This window comes from Lepidochelys kempii, chromosome 4, assembly GCF_965140265.1.
Source record: "Lepidochelys kempii isolate rLepKem1 chromosome 4, rLepKem1.hap2, whole genome shotgun sequence".
NCBI classification, from domain to species: Eukaryota; Metazoa; Chordata; order Testudines; family Cheloniidae; genus Lepidochelys; species Lepidochelys kempii.
The window spans coordinates 121,374,708-121,394,757 of NC_133259.1; the positions used below are offsets into that span (position 1 = coordinate 121,374,708).

The 20,050-nt window shown below is 43.4% G+C and overlaps 1 protein-coding gene across 16 annotated transcripts in view; it reads right to left on the bottom strand.

Annotated features, from left to right (window-relative positions):
• ADD1 (adducin 1) overlaps positions 1 to 18,907 on the bottom strand; it is a 136,152-nt gene extending 117,245 nt beyond the window's left edge. For all 16 annotated transcript variants that reach the window (XM_073342670.1, XM_073342678.1, XM_073342669.1 and 13 more), the window contains exon 1: positions 18,785 to 18,907. The gene's annotated coding sequence lies outside the window, so the exon portion shown is untranslated. The remainder of the gene's footprint in view (positions 1 to 18,784) is intronic.
• Between the last annotated feature and the right edge of the window lie 1,143 nt (positions 18,908 to 20,050).

The window sequence follows — 20,050 nt, forward strand, 5'->3', positions numbered from 1 at the left end:
CTCGTCAAGAACCAAGACCCTGTTGTGATGCATGAAAAGAAAAACAGGCCCACCACAAAGAGTTAAAATCCACAGGACAGAGGGATGGGGAGCAGAATGAAACAAGATGACAATATTGGGCAGAAAGACAGTTGGTGATATGAGCACACCAGTAGCCCACCAACCACTGTCACATTTTTTGTGGACATCATGGAAAAAGGAGAGTCAAAGAATTTGAAGGAGAACAATGAAGTCGCTTTGTGGATGTTTACAGGTTGTTCCTCCCAAATGTGATGGACAAAATGGGAGAACGCACAAAGATGCCCGTTTGAAAATTTAACTACTGGGCGACAAAGGCTGACATCATGGTCCAATCAGTAGCACGTCTGTAAATTGTTACTTTACATAGTCATTTAAAAAAAAAAAAAGAGAGAACGAGAACTAAACTACTCTTCTAAAATGGACTTTTTATCATCACATCTATAAATGTTTAACAAATCAGTTTTTCTATTTGTTATAGGGGGAGCTAACCTGGTGCACCTAATGATTTCTAGGTGCCCTATTTAGGTATTTGAGTTACTATACTATATATGAGCAACGAAAGGTTGAACTGAAAACAATATTGTTTAATGTGCAAACTATATTTAGTTTAGCTATAAAAATTCTTAAATTAACACCAAATACTATGTTACATTACACAGCTGATTAAACTAAAGAAAGAAAAATATTTTATTGCAATATCACAAGTTGAGCATGCACTGCAGCTAAGCATTTTAAACATCTAACTAACATAAGCAAACCCTGGGCACTGAACTAAAGGAACATTAGGGTGTTAATGTGAAGTACAGTTATTAAATTTTAAATGTTCACATCTATGCTAAACACTTCCAATGTTTTCCCAGACATTTGTATACTGATGAGTGTTTTTTATTTCAAGTGTTACCATGTTTGAGAAGTGAATAAGCACGAAGGTCATTTCAGGTCTGGGGAAACAGAGAGCAAGTTATGGCTACTCAAGAATTTCAGGTTAACCATATAACTTCCAATGTCTGAAATTCTCAGCATTTGGCACTCAAACATTTGAATGGTTTTCCTCAGCACTAATGCCTTGTCTTCAAAGCTTTTGACATGGTCTCCCACAGTATTCTTGTCAGCAAGTTAAAGAAGTATGGGCTGGATTGATGGACGCACTACAAGGTGGGTAGAAAGTTGGCTAGATTGTCGGGCTCAACGGGTAGTGATCAATGGCTCCATGTCTAGTTGGCAGCCGGTATCTAGCGGAGTGCCCCAAGGGTCGGTCCTGGGGCCAGTTTTGTTCAATATCTTCATTAATGATCTGGAGGATGGTGTGGATTGCACCCTCAGCAAGTTTGCGGATGACACTAAATTGGGAGGAGTGGTTGATACACTGGAGGGTAAGGATAGGATACAGAGGGACCCAGACAAATTGGAGGATTGGGCCAAAAGAAATCTGATGAGGTTCAATAAGGACAAGTGCAGAGTCCTGCACTTAGGACGGAAGACTCCAATGCACCGCTACAGACTAGGGACCGAATGGCTCGGCAGCAGTTCTGCAGAAAAGGACCTAGGGGTGACAGTGGACGAGAAGCTGGATATGAGTCAACAGTGTGCCCTTGTTGCCAAGAAGGCTAATGGCATTTTGGGCTGTATAAGTAGGGGCATTGCCAACAGATCGAGGGACATGATCGTTCCCCTCTATTCGACATTGGTGAGGCCTCATCTGGAGTACTGTGTCCAGTTTTGGGCCCCACACTACAAGAAGGATGTGGAAAAATTGGAGAGAGTCCAGTGAAGGGCAACAAAAATGATTAGGGGTCTGGAACACATGACTTATGAGGAGAGGCTGAGGGAACTGGGATTGTTTAGTCTACGGAAGAGAAGAATGAGGTGGGATTTGATAGCTGCTTTTTACTACCTGAAAGTTGGATCCAAAGAGGATGGATCTAGACTATTCTCAGTGATAGCAGATGACAGAACGAGGAATAATGGTCTCAAGTTGCAGTAGGGGAGATTTAGGTTGGATATTAGGAAAAACTTTTTCATAGAAGGGTGGTGAAACACTGGAATGAGTTACCTAGGGAGGTGGTGGAATCCCCTTCCTTAGAAGTTTTTAAGGTAGGGCTTGACAAAGCCCTGGCTGGGATGATTTAGTTGGGGATTGGTCCTGCTCTGGGCAGGGGGTTGGACTAGATGACCTCCAGAGGTCGCTTCCAACTCTGATATTCTATGATTCACTACTAAAAAAAAAAAAAAAGTCTTTTTTTTTTTTTTTTAACCTCAGGGTAATTAACATGTGAACTATCCCAAATGAAGACAAGGCACCTACCGTCACTATTAACATTTGTGCCTTAAATGTAGCTACTGATGCACAAATTAGTTTCCAGAAATCAAATTTTGTTAGTATGGGATTGTAGTTGTAAATATTTTAACATACGACTTGAAAGATAGAGTTATGGTTACAGATAAAATAATTGGATAACATGGAAGTTGTAAGTGGACGTATCCCAAGCAACTTCAATTCAGCTCATGCATCTCAGCAATCTTGTGCACCCTCCAGGTAAGACAGATATGTGCTCTTTGGGGATGTTTACCATGGGCATTATTTCAATCTAATAAGAATAATAGGGTTGTCGATTAATCGCAGTTAACTCATGCGATTAACAAAAAAAATTAATCGCGATTAACCACACCGTTAAACAAAAATAGAATACCAATTGAAATTTATTAAATATTTTTGGATGTTTTTCTACATTTTCAAATATATTGATTTCTATTACAACACAGAATACAAAGTGTACAGTGTTCCCTTTATATTATTTTTTATTACAAATATTTGCACTGTAAAAATGATAAACGAAAGAAATAGTATTTTTCAACTCACCCCATAAAAGCACTGCAGTGCAATCTCTACCGTGAAAGTTTAATTACAAATACAAGATTTTTGTTACATAACTGCACTCAAAAAACAAAACAATGTAAAACTTTAGAGCCTACAAGGCCACTCAGTCCTACTTCTTGTTCAGCCAATCGCTAAGACAAAGAAGTTTGTTTACATTTACGGGAGACACTGCTGCCTGCTTCTTATTTATAATGTCACCTGAAAGTGAGAACAGGCATTCACATGGCATTTTTGTAGCCGGCGTTGCAAGGTATTTACATGCCATATATGCTAAAGATTCATATGCCCCTTCACACTTCGACCAGCATTCCAGAGGGCATGCTTCCATGCTGATGATGCTCGTTAAAAAAATAAAGCGTTAAATTTGTGACTGAACTCCTTGCGGGAGAATTGTATGTCTCCTGTTCTGTTTTACCCGCATTCTGCCATATATTTCATGTTATAGCAGTCTCAGTTGATGACCCAGCACTTATTCTTTTTAAGAACACTTTCACAGCAGATTTGACAAAATGCAAAGAAGGTACCAATGTGAGATTTCTAAAAATAGCTACAGCACTCAACCCAAGGTTTAAGAATCTGAAGTGCAGTCCAAAATCTGAGAGGGACAAGGTGTGAAGCATGCTTTTGGAAGTCTTAAAAGAGCAACCCTCCAATGCGGAAACTATAGAACCTGAACCATCAAAAAAGAAAATCAACCTTTTTCATTATCTGAGTTAGATGCCACCAGCAAATGAACATGCATCGGTCCACTCTGCTTTGGATTGTTATCGAGCAGAACCCGTCATCAGCATGGATGCATGTCCTCTGGAATGGTGGTTGAAGCATGAAGGGACACATGAATCTTTAGCGCATCTGGCACGTAAATATCTTGCAACACCAGCTACAACAGTGCCATGCAAACGCCTGTTCTCACTTTCAGGTGACACTGTAAACAAGAAGCGGGCAGCATTATCTCCTGCAAATTGTAACCAACCTTGTTTGTCTGAGGGATTGACTGACCAAGAAGTTGGACTGAGTGGACTTGTAGGCTCTAAAGTTTTACATTGTTTTATTTTTGAATGCAGATTTTTTTTTTGTACCTAATTCTACATATGTAAGTTCAACTTTCAGGATAAAGAGATTGCACCTCAGTACTTGTACTAGGTTAACTGAAAAATACTATTTCTTTTGCTTTTTACAGTGCAAATATTTTTAATAAAAAATAAATATAAAGTGAACACTGTACACTTTGTATTCTGTGTTGCAACTGAAATCAATATATTTGAAAATGTAGAAAACATCCCAAAATATTTAAATAAATGGCATTCTATTATTGTTTAACATTGCGCTTAATCCCACGATCAATCATGATTAATGTTTTTAATCGCTTGACAGCCCTAAACAATTATAAAGATTGTTTGGCTACTGGTATTAAGGTAAAAAGACAGATGGAAAAAAGAGGAAGATGGAGAGGTGGGTGAATTCATGGCCTTCCAGGAAGAACACCTATTGCGGGATTGTATAAGGATGGTGACATGGGAAGACCTGAGGGCTTGAATAGGTAAGACCCCAGCCCCAAAGTGACTGGCAACCACAGCTGTATGGGTTTCTGTTTTTCTCCTTTTGTTGAAAAATATTGCACCAGAAAAATTACAGAAGAAAAAGCCACAGGCAACTTCTCTAACAGCTGGAATGTTCCGATTTACGGTAAGTTAGCCCTCATATTTAGCTGGCCTACTTAACCCTTCACAGTTTTTGTCTTACACTCAGGCTTTGTGCTCTGGTCCCTAGCTCCCCAGCCTTCTGCCTATCATGTCTGACTTTGCTTGGCTGGCAGCCACAAAAAAAGTCATCACCTTCGGCTTACTGGGCAGACAAGAGGCCAGAAGCTGAGACTCTCTCATCCCCACAGTCATAATCAAACACACACAGATTAAAAACCATTGTGCCAGACAGAGTGATCACAACTGAGGGTGTTGCACTACATAAGGCCTGGTGAAGTTCCCAGATCTGGCTCAATCCTGCAAATCCATGAATCTCTGGGGCAGCCCTTTGGTCAGTGCCAGGTAGAGTCAGGGTGTGCACCACTTTGCATATCGATGGAGAGTTTGAGAGCATGGTGTGCTACGGTATTTCTACCCATCCTCGTAACATGGTGGAAGAGCATGCAAAACCACTTTTGAATATAATGAATGACTGAAGGAAGGCCAGATCTCTGTAAGATGCTGCCGCCAAACCACTTTATGTTCTGGACTTAGCGCTGACAGTGCATATGAAATGCCTCTAGTCTGACCAAGTCTGCCTGTAGGAGGGCCCAGGTTTCTGACCCATATAGTAATACAGGTATGACATGGGTTTGATGTATCCTGAACTTTGTTTCCGTGCTAAGATGTTATTGCATCCATAAGCGAGGTATGGACTTCGTGCAGAAGTGGCGAATCCTATTAGTCATTTTGCTGTGAACATCTGAACTCTGCTTGTACCCAGATAAGATGAACTTGTTAACACTTTCCACAATATCTGACCCCACCTGTTCTGGGTTCTGGTGGTCCAGCTCCAAGGTTCTGGACTTTGGTCTCCTGCCATGAGATGTTCAACCCCATAGCCTGCGTGGCATCTTAGAGATCTTGGAGGACAGGGTTGAAGTTACTGGACTTCTCAACAGGCAAGGCAGTGTCATCAGCAGTCTTGTAGTGAACGCTTCTTGACCAGTCTTGATTCTGATGTGTGGAGTGGCAAGCCCTAATATCCAGTAGGCAGCTCAACAGAATAGTACCAGGCAAGAACGCATCCCTGTCACACACCTGAGGTTGTGTAGAAACATAGGGAAAGTGATGAACCAATGTGCATTCTCACAGCAGTACTGGTGTGAAGATTGTGCACCAGATTTATCTGAACATCTGTTACACCAACTCATTTCAGTGCAAGCCAAACTGCTGGCATGTCAACCGAATAAAGGCTGCTCTGAGTTGGTATATGCTATGTGAAATGGGTAATTAAATTCTCAGTGCAGCTCAACTAGAAGCTGGAGGGTAAGGACAGCATCCACTGCTGACCATCCAACAGTGAAACCTGATTGCTGTGATGACAATGTCTGTTAAGGAACAACCGCATTCTACCAAGGAGAATGTGAACAAGACCACCTTTCCAGGATAACAATGATACTGGCCTGTAATTGCCACACACAGTGCAAGATTCTTTGCCTTTGTACTGGGACACTATGATCTCTTTCCACACTGCTTGTACTTTGCCTGATGGTCATACCTTTAAGAACAGCTGATGCAGGCCAATGCTCACTGGTTCCAACACACCTTTGAGCAGCTGGAGTGTTACCAGATCTGGCCACTGCACTATATATTGACACTGTGCCTGCTAGAAAACTCTACTCAATTTATTGATTAACACTTATTTGCCTGGGGAAAAAGGCTAAAAATTCCCTACTAAGATGCAAATCAATTTCTCTTCCTAATCCCTATGTCTGTGTAACGGGGTGCCTGTTGCGCCCCTGAGCGTCCAGTCTCTGGGCCCTGCTCCTCACAGACTCAGGAAAACTCCAAGCTGATGCAACTCCTATGCTCTTTATTTGTGTCCGTTTCCCACCACCAGTTTCCTACTATATACAGGCTATTTACAATGGCTTGGCCTAATACAGGCCTGGTCAGCAACAGAGTAGCAGGCTCCTACCTCTCTCAGAGCCTTCCTTCCCTCCTGGTCTCTGCCACCCTTTTCACTCACTTCCTTATAGCTCCTGCCTAATGAGGCTGGCAGGTGCAGTCAGTGATTAGGCAAACGTAGGCTATTTCCCCTGATTGGGGCTGGAGTGGCAGGAGCTGATTGAGGCTTCCCCAGCAGTGCCCTGATACAACCTGAAAACACGTAGAAAGGTTTCTTTCATGTAAACACGTAGAAAGATTTCTTTCATGTGTATAAACAAAGACCTAAGAACTAATTGACACCCAAACTCACTGTTAAATTGTTCTCCCACCTCGAACAGCTCCGATAATTTAATACTGTACTATGAACACATTGCATAGCCAATTTCATTGTATAGTTTACCTGCAGCCAGACATCCTTTATAAAAGTGTTCTACAAAAAAGAACAATGAAGTGTTCCTGAAGCCTTCACCTCTCCCTTATTAACTGGCTTGGTCCCTAGGTAACTTACAAAGGACACAGTAGTTGTTGGAAATGTTAATGGATTACCAATTACATGAAGATTTGCCCCACCTAGTCTAATAAACTTTACTATAAAATAGGAAAGACACTCTTTGCAATGTATGCTAAATTAACAAGAGTACAACATGTGTAGGAGAACACTGATAGCCACAATTGTGGTGTGTGTGTGTGTGTGTGGGGACTCCCTTAGGAATCAAAATAAAAGCTTATGCAAAACATTGGACATGTTAATCAAATCACCTAGAACTTAAAATGACATTTTTGAAGTTAATAGTTAAAGCAATAATTTAGTTGTGCAGATTCCTAGCTGAAAGTTTTGACATTGTTTTCAGAACTGGTGCAAGCACTTTGAGCAAATAAAAGGAGCACCAGTAACTGGAAAAAAAAAAGAAAAGAAAAAAAATTACATTTCCATCTACAAATTGTGTATCTACTATAATTACAAGATCCAAAATGAACACCAGTGAATTTTTTTTCTAAAGCTGCCTCCCCCACAACTTTACGTTATACATTTGACAGCAGTTTATGTATAATCAATTTTAGTGTCCCTTGTATAGCAAGTTCCTTCTTTTAATTCAAGACATTTAATCAATGCTGTATTAGAAGCAGGTTTTTAAAAATAAATTGGTCAATTTAAAAAAAATTCAAATAGACAGTGTCCCTCACAACATGTAGAGTAACAATGCTATCTCGTTTTACTGCAAGTGGACTTACATTTGGATGCAGAGCATGTTTCACATGAGTGGTTCAAAACCCACTAGGCCGTATCTACACTACAAACTCATGTCAACTCAAATTACATCAGCATACAATTGCCTCAGTCAGTACTTCACTTGTGCATATACATACTTGGCTCCTTATGTCAGCAGTCTGCGTAACACCAGGAATGATTGTATTGATGCAGACTGTGAGCACCAGGGATGCATCCCACTGTGTAACTTGCCACCATCTAGTGCATGGTCTTTTGGGAAGTTTTGGCAAAGCATGCTGGGGCTGAAATAAGTCACGCATGGGTGACTGGAATCATGCGGTAAATGTCCCAGTTTCCAACTGTCTCCATCCCATAATGTTATCTGTATCCCACAATTTTCATGCCCTCATTTTACAAATTCCCACAAACCCAGGTGGCCCTCCTCACTGTCCACCATCTCTGACGGAAGCATGGAGCCTGCACAGCTCTGCTCTATTGTCATGAGCATTTTAAGCACAGGGCATATGATCCTGGAATATTTGCAGAGCTGCAATAAATAAAAACCATGATGATTCCTTGGAAGACTGATTGCTGTGGGACATAGCAAGAACTAGTTCAAGGTTGTTGGTAGCTTTCATGGACCAGCTGCAGATGGTGGAGCACCACTTCTGGGCCCAAGAAACAAGCACTGACTGGTGGGTTCACATCATAATGCAGGATTGGGGTGACAAGCAGGGGCTGCAGAACATTCAGATGCTCAAGGCCACATTCCTGGATCTGTATGCCGAGATCGCTGCAGCCCTCCAGCACAGGTACACCAAAATGAGATCTGCACTGACAGTGGAGAAGCGAGTGGCTATTGCACTGCAGAAACTTGCAATGCCAGATTGCTACCAGTCAATCAGAAATCAACCTGGAGTCAGGAAATCTACCAGAGGTGGGGGGAGGGGGGGAGAGAGACATCCTGATGCAAGCATGCAGGACTGAAACTCTCTGCAATATGCAGGACACAGTGGATGGATTTGCAACTATGGGGTTTCTGAACTGTAGTGGAGCCATAGATGGCATGCCTATCCCTATTATGGCACCAGACCAGCTTGCCACTGAGTGCATCAATAGGAAGGGCTACTTTTCTACGGTTATACAATCATTGGTGGATCACCATGGATGTTTCAATGACATCAATGCACTGGTCAGGGAAAGTGTATACCATCTTTAAGCGCACAGCACTGTTCAGAAAGCTATGAGCAGGGACTTACTTTCCCGACCAGCAGATTACCATTGGGAACGTTGAAATGCTAATAGCAATCTTGGGGGACCCAGCCTATCCCTTGCTTCCCTGGCTCATGACGACATAAAGTAGTTACCTTGACAGCCAAGGAACAATTCAACTACTAGCTCAGTAGGTTGACAGTTGAATGTGCTTTGAATGACAGTTGAATGACAATGACAGTTGACAGTTGAATGTGCTTTTTATTGTTTGAAGGTTCGCTGGCTTTGTTTACTTCCAATGATTATAGCTGCCTGCTATACCCTGCACGATATATGAGAAAGAAAGGGGGAAGAGATTCCACCAGGGTGGAGATGGACTGGCTGGCTGCTGAATTTGAACAGCCAGATACACAGCTATTAGAAGAGCTCAACGTGGATCTAGACAGCTGAGGGAGTCTTTGAAAGACCATTTTAACAGTGAGCAAAAGTAGTGAGTGTTGTAGTGTACATTACCTGGCCCTACTCTTATGTGTCCTGCTAGGAATCGTGTGGTGACTGCTATGCGTGTCAGAATAGAACATTCTCAATGAACCTATTAATTTTGTTACGATCACTCTCAGAGTTGTGTGACACTATGGGTCTGTCTACACTACAAGCTTAAGTCAACCTACATTAGGCAGACTTGCAGCCACCACAGAAATTACTGCAGTTTTTCATGTACACACTACTCTCCTTCTGTCGATGGTGCACATCCTCTCCAGAAGGATGTCCACTGACTTAAGAGATATAATGTAGGGCTGAGCTGCCGCCTGGGCTCTCAGCTCCACTCCCCAGCGGGCAGACCCCTTGATACTCCTAGGGGTGCCGCAGACCGTTGAGAAATGCTGCTCTAGAGCCCTGTGGGATAAAAAAGATTGGATCTGCATCTGATCCACAAAGAACCGCATCCATGGATGCAGATATCCACGCAGATATAAAGTGGATATCCAGAGCTCTATTCATCAGCTGTTCGCTGTCATTCTTGTCAATTTCACAGCTCCCATGCTGGAGCCGTGAAATTGACAAGGAAGGCTGGTAGGCTCTCTGCTGTGGGCCCCTTGTAGCTCACAGCTTGGGTTGTTACCCCGGAGCAGGCGGGAGGCTCCCAGCCCAGTGCTCCCCACTAGGATTCGGGCTCCCAGTTCCCCACTCCAGGGTTCATTCCTGTGCAGTGGAGGAGTTATGTCAGTGTACTAGGGCACTTACAAGGATGAAGTGTAGACGCTAACATAATTAGCGTGACGTGAGCTGCCTTATGTTGACCTAACTCTGTAGTGTAGACCAGGCCTGTGAAGCAGGTAATTGGTTGCTTTCAGAATTGCTGATTACTCAGCAGCATATCTTGTGAAATAAGAACTGTGTTCCAACAAGAATTTTTTTCTGTAACAAAATCAGTACCAAAAAAAGCAAATACATTAAAAAGTTAATAAAAACTTAAAAAATTAAGAGAACAGAAGTTATGAAGGGGAATGAACATTAATGTCCATTTCAGCTATACATACAACTACCATGGCTTTCATAGGTCAGCATATGTGAAGGTGTGATTATATTCAATATCCTCCTGAGGCAGTGGCATAGGGGTAGTGCAGCAACCACTAACGTCAATGTGTAATGTTGGGGGGGGGTAGGTAGGGGGGTAATAGGGAGGTCTTGAAGTTGAGTTCTCAATGGGCTGAAGAGGGAGGGGAGGCCAGGAATGTTGAATCTGCAGGTCCACCGAAGTCTGCAGCATCTGTGTTTACTGCCTGAAAAGCCCCATTAGGTCTCCCTCTCCTTTTCCTGCTGGGACTCTCCTCCTCTCCACTCTATCCTTCTCCAGGCTGTCAGCAAAGTTTATCCTCCAGGCCCAGTGCTCATGATCCGATGCAGCACTGGCTTGCAGGATCTCACTGAACATGTCATCCAGAGTCCTCTTCTTTCTCCTTATCTGGCTCAGGCATTCTGCGGGTGTGGAGGAGGGCCGCAACGGCAGCAGATGAAGATAAAACAAGCAAAAAGATAAAAAAAGAGGTACCATTATCAGCGTATTCACTACAGAAAGCAAAACAAGATGCTGAACTCCTGCCCCTGGCTTCCCTAAAGTTTTAAGCACTAAATTCTCACTTCTGCCTGGGATTGTTTGTGCACAACACCGGCAATGGTAAGTATGACACACCAGGGGTTGGGAAAATGAGGAGGGAATTGCTCAGTTACATGATTCTAGTAGTATAGTGCAATGGCACTGAATAGTGGCACAGTTTTCCAGAGGCAGTGGTTATTTTAGCTGATATCTCACTCCTCAGAGTAACAAAGGCAGGGTGTGCTTCTGGCATCCCAAAGATGCCCAGGCCCATATGCTGCTAGCCTGTGTACTGCAATGGTGCTTCCTGAAGTTATCAATGAGTCGAGTGGGAAACTGTCCTACCACAGAGGAAGGAATAAAGCAGCCTCTCTCTAGAAACCTTCGGCAGAAGATTGCAGAGTACCTCCAAGAAAGTTTCATCTAGATCTCTCAGGAAGATTGAAGGGACATCCCCATAAACAAACTGCTCCGCATCAACCTAAATCTAGAGGGGGAATGAAAAGCAGATAGAACTCTCTCTCTTGGTTGTGCCACTACCTCTTCTAGCACAAGTAAATTAATGAAAAGTCAAAAGATTGTGTCCTTGTACATTAGGGGTACCATCCCTGTAATTGAAAATTTATCTATACACTTACCTGAGATTCCATCCCATGCTTGACTGGTGGGACTGGCTGGACTGTGGAGGAGTCAAAGAGGTCCTGGCTTGCTGTGGAGCTGGATCACCCAGTTGACTGTCCCTGTACTCCTCCTCCACCATCACTTCCTCCTCACTGTTCACAGCAGGCTCCTGTGACTTGTGCTCCTTGGAGATATCCATGGTGCTGGAGGGGGCAGGGAGGTCATGGCGTTTCCACCAAGCATTACATGCAGCTCTTTGTAAAAGCAGCAGGTCTGCATCTTGGCAACAGATCAACTGTGGGTCCCCCAAGCCAGCTGGTATGCCTGCCACAGTTCCTTGGCTTTCATGCAGCACTGCTGCTGGTTCCTTTTCCTGCATCCCCAGAGCAATCTGCTCATAGATTTCAATGTTTCTATGGCTGGTTCAAAGGATGCCTGCACAGCCTCTTCTCCCCACAGGCCCAGGAGATCCAGTATCTCCTGTCTATTCTAGGCAGGAGCACATCTGGAGAACGTAACCAGCATGCTCAGCTGGGCACTTGCACTCAACAGTGGAGAACTGCTAGGTTCTCTTACCAAGCCGGGCAATCAAAAATCAGAATTTCAAAAATCCACAGGGCTTTAAAGGGGAGGGGGGCTTCCGGTCTCCATGTTCTATGGGCAATGGAGTTCACAATGGTGACCAGAATGGCCAATGTGGGGCATTGTGGGACAGCTGCTGAAGGACAGTTAGGGTAACAGTGTCAGCACTCAAAATGTGTCTACCTAAGTACATCAGCCATGGCTCTATACCACTCGGAGTGGTGGTGTTGCTATGTCAGCCTAATAGAGCGCTTTCAGTGGTGGGAGACAAACTGAAGTGCAGACCGATGCACAACTAGGTCAACATAAGCTGCTTTGCATTAACCTAACTTTGTAATGTAGATCAGGCTTTACTTCAGCTACTGCCCTAGAGAGTAGTTCAATATGCTTGACCCCTCATAAGAGAATGTTCACTGGAAAACCAGGATGCAAGAATAAGAACATTGTAATTGGATATAATTACTATGAGCGTACATAACTTTGTTAAAAATAGCCACACCAGCTTAGGACTTGTCTATACTTAAAACATTACAGCGGCACAGCTATAGCATTTCAGTATAGACACTCACTACAGCAATGGGAGGGATTCTCCCACTGGCATAGATATTCTATCTCCCCAAGAGGTGGAAGCTCAACAGAAGAATTCTTCCATCAACCCTAGCACTGCCTACAAGAGAAGTTAGATCAGCTTAACTATGCTGTTTAGAGTGTGGATTTTCACATCCCTGAGTGATGCAGCTGGGTCAGCATTACTTCTGAATGTAGATCTGCCCTTAGGAGTTCAGGGAGAAGTTTTTTTTTTTGGGCGAGGTTCACTGCTGGTGTAAGATGTTGCAACTCCATTAGCTTAGTGAAGTCGTACCAACAGTGAACTTGACCTCTCATGAGATTCAGGTTACATGAAACAACAAAAATACCTTAAAATAATGTCAGGAATTTGAAAACTGACACACACACACACACACACCCCTCTCCAACAAGTAAAGAAAATTGAACTTTAAGTTCCAACTTAAGTCTCATGGCTGAAGTTTTCGTTCAGTGACAGTGGTTTTAAACAAAATGTCTACTGCCACCCCCAACTTCCAAGAACAGCTCTGGTAAATAAAATAGGTATTCATTCAAAGTTAGGAGAGAACCTTACCATGCTCAACACTGCCAGCTCATCTCATGAGAAAGTGAACAAGAATATGTAAAATGTAACTGATTACCTGCATTTACTACTCCAGCTATTTATGGTATCTCACTTCAACAAGACTGTCATAAATATAAAGGGAAGGGTAAACCCTTTTGAAATCCCTCCTGGCCAGGGGAAAGCTTCTCTCACCTGTAAAGGGTTAAGAGGCTAAAGGTAACCTCGCTGGCATCTGACCAAAATGACCAATGAGGAGACAAGATACTTTCAAAAGCTGGGAGGAGGGAGAGAAACAAAGGGTCTGTGTGTCTGTCTATATGCTGGTTTCTGCCGGGGATAGACCAGGAATGGAGTCTTAGAACTTTTAGTAAGTAATCTAGCTAGGTATGTGTTAGATTAGGATTTCTTTAAATGGCTGAGAAAAGAACTGTGCTGAATAGAATAACTATTTCTGTCTGTGTATCTTTTTTGTAACTTAAGGTTTTGCCTAGAGGGGTTCTCTATGTTTTTGAATCTAATTACCCTGTAAGATATCTACCATCCTGATTTTACAGGGGGGATTTCTTTATTTCTATTTACTTCTATTTTTATTAAAAGTCTTCTTGTAAGAAACTGAATGCTTTTTTCATTGTTCTCAGATCCAAGGGTTTGGGTCTGTGGTCACCTATGCAAATTGGTGAGGCTTTTTATCCAACATTTCCCAGGAAAGGGGGGGTGCAAGTGTTGGGAGGATTGTTCATTGTTCTTAAGATCCAAGGGTCTGGGTCTGTAGTCACCTAGGCAAATTGGTGAGGCTTTTTACCAAACCTTGTCCAGGAAGTGGGGTGCAAGGTTTTGGGAAGTATTTTGGGGGGAAAGACACATCCAAACAGCTCTTCCCCAGTAACCAGTATTAGTTTGGTGGTGGTAGCGGCCAATCCAAGGACAACGGGTGGAATATTTTGTACCTTGGGGAAGTTTTGACCTAAGCTGGTAAAGATAAGCTTAGGAGGTTTTTCATGCAGGTCCCCACATCTGTACCCTAGAGTTCAGAGTGGGGTAGGAACCTTGACAAAGACGTATGGCGCAAACTGCAGAATCCAGAAAGAAGTATTACCTAAAGTCCTTTACAGACTATATGAACTAGGACCACATACCCCAAGACAGTGAAACACAGACACCTTTGTGGCAGAAATACAGCAGTTATTCACACCATCAACACTGAAATGTTTTAAAGAGGAAAGTAAAGAATAAAAGAATAACTGAAATTATAAGGGAACATTGGTAGGCAGAATATGATTTAAGCTAGGATCTCAAACAAGTAATTAAGAAATTGAAAAAAAAAATCTTTCTGAAAGCCACAGTTCAAAAAGCAGTGATTACAATTACAAGAGGTACAATTTAACTTGTCAAGGTATGTCCACACTGCAGCTGGGAGCAAACTTTATAGCCTGAAGACTTTTGTTAGTGTGGTTGTTCATTCCCTCTGGGGCACCTGGCATTGCCACTGTCGGAAGACAGGATACTGGGCTAGATGGACCTTTACTCTGATTCTTATGGCTCACCAGGTAACTGGGTGGCTATGAACTTTCCATTGCTAGCCCAAGCCTCCGTCAGTGCGGCAATGTTCACACAGCTATTGTTAGTCCACAAGCATGAGACTCGCCCTCCAACAGAAGAAGTCTGTCTATCCAGGTTGGGAGGCTTGCTCCCAGCTGCTGTGTAGTCATACTCTAGGGGTTTTGAGAATATTCGCTTCATAAAAGTATATATATGCTTATAATCTGCATGCTGGACATGTTTGTCCAATATTCAAAATCTGTTTGCACACATTCAGAACATATTGCAATGTAGCATTCTAATCTGAAAGAGAACCTAGGTTAGATTGTTAAAATGTTCACCCTTTATTTTCTTCTCAGTTTGCAGAATTCATACAGTAGTTGGTAAAAGACTTTTTGAATTTCTCTCTTTTTTTCCCCCCGCATCTATATTAGGTCAAGCTCATCAGATATCACTCAAGAACTAAGACCCCAACCCTGTAATGGGATCCATGTCACTGGACCCCCTTGTTCCCACACTGAGTGCTACTGCAGTCAGTGAGGGTTTACTTGAAACTAAAATATTTGTTTACCAAACACTTTTCCCTCCACTGAATGTGTGCTTGCTGGCTTGCTAAAAGGGCAAGTTACCAAGAGACATAATAATGAGGGGAAATATTACTTTAATACCACCTTGCAAATATATCATAACTTGACATTTTTACATGAAATGTGCTAAAAGACATATCCAAGATTATCCTATAAAGCGTTAAAGATCGTTAAGTCCAAAGCTGACTGCGAAGAGCTACAAAGGGATCTCAAACTGGATGACTGGGCAACAAAATGGCAGATGAAATTCAATGCTGATAAGTGCAAAGTAATGCACATTGAAAAATATAATCCTGACTACACATACAAAATGATCGGGTGTAAATTTAGCTGTTACCTCTCAAGAAAAAGATCTTGGAGTCACTGTGAATAGTTCCCTGAAAACATCCACTCAACGTTCAGTGGCAGATGAAAAAAAACTAACAATGTTAGGAACCATCAGGAAAGGCATACATAATAAAACAGAAAATATCAATGCCCCTACATGAATCTCCAATACTATATGCAGTTCTGGTCAACCTATCTCAAAAAAGATATCATAGAATTGGAAAAGATACAGAGAAGGGCAACACATTTTTTATTTACATAACACAAGAACTAGGGGTCACCCAATGAAGTTAAAAGGCTGCAGATTTAAAACCAACAAAAGGAAGTACTTCTTCACACAATATCTGGTCAACCTGTGGAACTTGTTGCCAGGGGATGCCGTGAAGACCAAAAGTATGAAATTTAAAAAAATTAGATATGCACATGGATGATAGGCCCATCAATGGCCATTAGCCAGAACGGTCTGTGATGCAACCCCATGATCCGGGGGTCTCTAAACCTATGACTGCCAAGAGCTGGGTCCGAACAACAGGAGATGGATCACTTGAAATTGCCCTGTTCCGTTCATTCCCTCTGAGGCATCTGGCATTGTCCACTGTCAGGATACTGGGTTAGATGGACAATTGGTTGTTCTCATGTTCACAAAAAACAATCTTTGGACCAAAATGTTTTCTCTAATAAGAGTTTAAGCAAAAATGAAGTCAAATAGAAGTGGAAGACATTCAATATGTTTAGTATATCAATGCATGCGTTTTCATCCTGGAAGACCAAAGCATCCTCAAGCTGGAAAGTCAGATCTCAATTAAATCCTGCAACCTCAAGATTACAACCAAAACAAACCACAGCAGGCATTAAACTCACTTTGAAGTAATTTGATATATTGTACTCCATCTTAAACAGCTCAAGAGGTTGTTGATAATTTGAGTTATCCATATTCCTCGATATGGAGGGCAAAACAGAAAATGCATTCTAGATTCTGTTTTTCAGTTCAGTATAACAGCCTATAAAATTAAGACAATTTTCTTAGTACAGTAGAACCTCAGAGTTACGGACACCTCAGGAATGGAGGCGACTTAATACAGCTTTGCAACTTTACTAAGCAGAAGAAAAATGCCGCTTTTAAGCATCTTAATTTAAATTAAACAAGCACAGAAACAGTTTCCATACCTTGTCAAATCTTTTTTAAAAAACACTTTTCCTTTTTTAGTAGTTTACATTTAACACTGTACTGTACTATACAGAATTTGCTTTTTTTGTGTCTCTGCTGCCTGATTGCATACTTCAGGTTCCAAATGAGGTGTGTGGTTGACTATTTTTTTTAAAAATAAGTATGTGTATAATTTAAAAAACCCTCTTTATTCCATGATATAAAGGATTTGTGGTGCTTTCTATCCTTCTATCACACCTGGAGTATCATTATATCACCTTAATTCTGTTGCTCGGTGTTGTACAGAATAGCTACACTGCAGCCTGTATATACTGGAGACTAATCCTGTAGATTCAGGCAAACCAGACTGTTTAACTCAAGCAGTTACAGTTGAGAATTTAACAATTTTAATGAACAAAGTGTATTAATTTGCCAACATAAATCACTAAAGGAGGTAATAAAAAAAGACCACTGTTGGTAATAGCTTTCAGAAGACCAAAGAAAAGAATCGGCTTTGAATGGACATCCACCAGCTGCAACAATATTCTGTGAAGATTTAGACCCACCACTGTTCATGGCCCCCACATAACTGTGGTCTTTTCTAGATAGGATTTCCCCCAGTTTTATTTAAAGCCAACCTAAATTAAGACCCAATGTCAAACACAAAACACTTACAATATATATTTGCTACGTGCACAGATGCTTGTAATGTTTTGTACCCAGGAACAGATACTGGAAAGATGAGAAACACTCTATGAACACAAAATGCAACAGCTGCCCAATGCCCATATCTAGCAACTGGTACGTCACCAATCAATAACACTGTACACAAATACAACAAATTCCCCGTTTTCCTCCTCCTCACTGTTTCCCTCCCTCTAAACCAGCTGCTGTTATTAATCTGTATCACCCACTCTCCACACCTTGCAAAAATCAGCAAGTCATTAGAGATGTTTACAATCTAATTCCATAAAACAGCGGATCAAGGGAGAACCGGGAAAGAGGTGGTAGATGCACCAAGTGGTGTAATGGAGATCTGAACACTGAGCAGCTGCTTCCTGCAGTAACAGCATCAGCCCTACACCTCACCCATCACAGGACTGCAAAGAGGTACAGACACACAGTGACCGTTCCTCTCACCACAGCAACCCCCCGCACCCCAACTGCCAGCACAGCAGCTTCCACACAACTCCCAGAGAAGAGCCCCCAGCCCATCCCCTGAGTCATCCAAACCAAAAGCTTGGGGCCCCTCAAAACCTCCACACCCTGAGCCTGGCTCCCAACCCCTCGCCTCCCCAACCCAATCCCAAAACCTGAACTACAGCCCCTTGCCCCAGACCCCACATCTGCTAAGGCTTCTCCCACGCATTATGTCCCCCCCCAACCACCACAACAGTGCCTCCTCTCACTCCAGGACCAGCACCCTGACCCAGGCTACGTCTACCCACCAAGGTCAGAGATCTCCGCCTCTGCCCCTGCCGCCTAAGGCCTGCACCCCCCGCCCAGCCCCTCCCCCAACGCCTGCACCCCCAGCCCAGATTCAGCCCCTCCACCTAACGCCTACACCCCCAGCCCAGGCTCAACGCCTCCGCCCAACGCCTACACCCCCTCCCCCAACAGCTGCGACCTTTCTTCGCCAGCCCCTCCTCACAACGCCTGCACCCCTGCTCCGCCAACCCCGCCCAAGGCCTGCACCCCCGCCTCGAGACACCTGCACCGCTGCACCCCCAGCCGCTCCCCCCAACGTCTGCGCCCCCTCCCCGCCCAGGCCGCGCCCCGGCGGCGCTCAGCTCACCCCGGCGTGTGGAAGAAGTAACGGCGGCGGCACCCCGCTGCGGGTGCTGGGCGGCAGCTGCAGAGTCCCCCCCCCCAGTCTCCGGCGCGCCTCCGTCTCCTCCGCCTCTAGCCCCAGCACCAAACCCCGCCCCGCTCCCCCGACACCCCACCCCGGCAGGGTGCGGCTTCCAGCGGCCGCAGGCCAACAACCGCGCCGCCCATTGGCGGGCGCAGGCTCGGCAAGCAAGCGGCTCTCCCATTGGCTAAGGGAGGGGAGCGAGGCGGGGCGCGGGCCGGGGCAAGTGGCGGGAGGGTGGGATCAACGGTAGGGGTGTGGCGGGAAAAGCAAACGGGGGGGGCGGGTTGAAGGCTGGGTTGGGGAACAGAGCCCGGTGGCAGGTTGAAGGTAGGGGGTGGGAGGCAGCTACTCTGAGGGGTGAAGGCAGATGGTGGGGGTGCTAAGGCAGAAGGTGTTAGCTGTAGGGGAAGCAGAGACAAGGGGGTGGTGCACGCTAACGGGAGCTGTGTTCTCTTCACCTCCGAGAATCCGGCCCGGTATTTAGGTCCCTTGCTTTATCCTCCCCACCATCAAAATATTGTCCCTCTGCATTATTATTGTTCAGGCAGTGCTATCAACGTGTACAGATAGGACCCTATGAATACAAAAAAAATCCACAAATATTAAATCATTGCTGGTAAAGCATGCAGATGAACCATATAGTGGTGGAATGGTAAAAAAGTCACTCCTACAGCGTGACGTGGATTGGTTAGTAAGCTAGTCGAACATGAACAATATGTTTTAATGTAGCCAAAAACTATATATTCTAGGAACAACTTTTGGGTCATGGTGAATAACTAACTGAACCAAAAAAGCCCAGTTCTAAACAGTGCATATGAGTGGAAATATGATCCTTAGCTGTATGAACAGTAACAGTAAGAAGTGGGGAAGAGGTGATATTACTCAGGGCATTTGGTGAGACCACTAGTGCAAAGGATTCAGAAGGAGTTACAAGAACAATTCAAATTCTGGAAAACCTGCCTTATAGGTAAAAATGAAAAAAATCTTTAGTTTATCCAAGAGAAGATTAAGGGATAACTTGATCACTATTTACTATTTAAGTGCCTATATGGGGAGAAGATTTGATAAGAGAACTGTTTAACAGATGCTGTTATAACAAGATCCAGTCAGAAGCGAAAGCTAAACAAAGTGAGACCAGAAGTAAAGTGCAAATGTATAACAATGGGGGTAATTAAACATTGGGACAATTTACCTACAGATGTGGTT